This window comes from Peromyscus leucopus, chromosome 5, assembly GCF_004664715.2.
Source record: "Peromyscus leucopus breed LL Stock chromosome 5, UCI_PerLeu_2.1, whole genome shotgun sequence".
Taxonomy (NCBI): domain Eukaryota; kingdom Metazoa; phylum Chordata; class Mammalia; order Rodentia; family Cricetidae; genus Peromyscus; species Peromyscus leucopus.
In genome coordinates this window covers 19663549-19666418 of record NC_051067.1, presented here as the reverse complement: position 1 = coordinate 19666418, position 2870 = coordinate 19663549, and positions in this window count along the sequence as shown.

Genomic DNA, 2870 nt, shown 5'->3' with positions numbered 1-2870 from the left:
CCTGGCGGCCTCTCCCCTGATCACCAAGCTCTGCTGGACTAAGCCAGAGCCTCTATTGGCTGTGGACTGAATGACCAGTCCCATAGAGAGCTGCTAGGGACCCAGCCTGACCTGACTATAGCCATCTTGAGTCATTAAATCTGCCCCTGTGTAGCGCTGGCCAGTTTTCCTCACATGACTCCCAAACCATAAAGAGGGGGACTGGTGTCCTTGATATTACTTGGGATAAGCCAGGTCCATTCTGACTTGGATAAAGTCTCTTTTGTCCTGACAGTAGATAAGCTTTTTCCTTTTGAGTCACAGGAACCAGCTGTTCTTGCTTGCAGCCAGACCCATACACTTCTGTCATACGTCCCTGGTTCATTACATCCTGTCTGCCTCCCTTCAGTCTCTGGCTCCTTGGAGCCAGTTCTCCTATGGACTGGGGCCAGGGGAGAGGTGGGTCATCTTATTAATTTTGCTGCTGGCCAATGTCCCCACTTTGAGAAGAGTTAGAAAGCCCCGGGGATATGCTAGATGGCCTCCTGGCTCTCAGCTTCCCGGCACTCGCTGAGCTGCGGGTCTTGATGAAAGAGCATCCAATGTGTTCATTCCCAGATGTGCTACAAGCCCCCTTTGAAGAAACCAGACTCACAAGGACTCTAGCATAAATTAGGTCTTAATCACTATTATGAGATGAGTGGGAAGGGACCAAGGGAAGAGTCAGGAGAGGGAAGAACAGAACTTCTTAGATGATGATACAATACAAAGCCTAGCAGAAACAGCCAAGTTCACAGGGGGTTATGGCAGACACATCTGCCTTGCACTCCACTCCCTCTTGTTGGTGGGCCCAAATGCCTAGAAGTTTGGCTGTGCGATAGGAAGTTTGGCTGTGCAACATTTTCCCAAGAGAAAATGGTGTATCAGGATTCAGCAGCTCACCCCAAGAAGCCTGGCTCCTGAGGCTGGTCAGTGAGGGCAACATAGTGTTAAGCCCTTCCATGTTCACCTGCTGAGAAGCCTGACCCCTCAACTCCACTAGGGTCAAGTTCCCTGAACTCTCTGCACATTAAACAAGGAGAAGCCTTGCTGAATAGAAAGCGATCTTGGATTTTCAGCAAAGACAATTGAAAATTGTGGCCCCTGGGGAAAACTGTAATACTGTGGTACTGGGGAGGATGCGAATGTCCAGAATTCTGACTTCTAGACCTGGATTCTAGACTAGCCAGAATGCTTCCTGCCCATCCATTGGCTGCCTCAGCTTGGAAATGAGGATTTAAATTAAGGGAGATTAAAAACCACTTCTGTCCCCAATTCTATGTGCTCAAGTGCAATAAAGCATGTGGATCTTCCTTTCTGCATGAATTCTCTTAGAAAACACGACTCAAAGATGCTCAGGATAATGACGGCTGAGTGGTTACCACAAGCCCTTGCAAAGCACTTTACCCTGTTAACTCTTAATCCTCACAGCAATTCTATTACAGAGTGATATTAGCAGCACAAATCGACTAATGAATTAACAAGAGTATGGAGAGATAGATAGCCAACCACCGCATGTCTGCTCAGGTAGGTCAGCCAGATCTCCGGTTTAACAAGCCCAGCACCGAACCATTGCCTCTCCTCCTCTGCCTCATCCAGGCATACTCTTCCAGTTTTCCTCTGCTAAAAAAATCACAATCCCACACTGCCTACTCTCCAGGCAGAGAACCTGTGCGGCCCCCGCCCCCCACATTCAAGTCACCACAAGAAACATCATCCTTCCTTCCGAATACGTATGGAAGCGACAGCCTCTCACTACCCACAGTATGGCCACTCTAATCTACACCTCCACTGCACATAGTCTGGACGCTTGCAAGAACCTTCTTGCAAGAACTCTGCCACAAGCCTTCTGCTCACCCTCCTCACATGCACAGTATTCAGTCCGTATAAAAAGGAGGCTGCTTGCCAATGTGGCATGAATCATCTCTGTCCCCAGAGCTTTTCGGTGGCCTCCCGTCTCACTGCGGCTGAGATCCAAAGCCTTTTACCTGTAAGGTCTCCAAGATGTCTTGCACTCTCCACCCCTCTGGTACCCACACCAGCCTCATTCTCATGGTTCTACCCCCAGCTCAGTCAGACTGGCCCCTCTTCTTCCTCAAGCACACGAGGTCCCTCCTTCTCTCAGACCTTGCTGGGACTGCCCCCCGCCCCTACACACACACACACACACACACACACACACACACACACACACTCACACACGCACTAGGCTCCTTCCTCTCTTCCTTCTGGACTCTACACCTTACTGGTCTGACCAGGCGTAGTAGCTCCTCCTCCGTATCTGTGTCCTCTGGCTTTATCCTGGTTTATTTTCCTCTTCGGTGTGTATCTATGTCTGACATATATTATATGATATGTTTATTTCCATTCCCACTTACTCCTCCCAAAGTTAAGCTCTACGAGGACACGCTGGCTACTGTGTTCACTGCTAAATCCTCAGGATCTGGAACAGTATCTGGTGGCATTCACACAACAACTCAACAGACAAAAGTGGTCTCCGTTATCTAAATCTATTTTTTTAAATGTGTGATTAGTGAGTTTTGGCATAGCAAGAGCCCATGATCTCTCACATTAAAGGGGGGTAAATAATGCCTTTTGTATGTCACCTCTGCTCTTTAATTACCTATAACACAACCCACTGTGGATTTCTGAATGATACAAGGCATTTAAGCCACCAATTACCTAATTATTTGACTCTTAATGAACTCATTAGTGAGTATGTTTGTGATAGTGTGGACTAAGGCTAAAGGGATTACATTCTCCTACATCAAGGCGAATCACATACCATAATATAAATAAACAATAAAGTGATTTGTTAAAGACAGATAATGAATGCAATATAATTGTCCAAA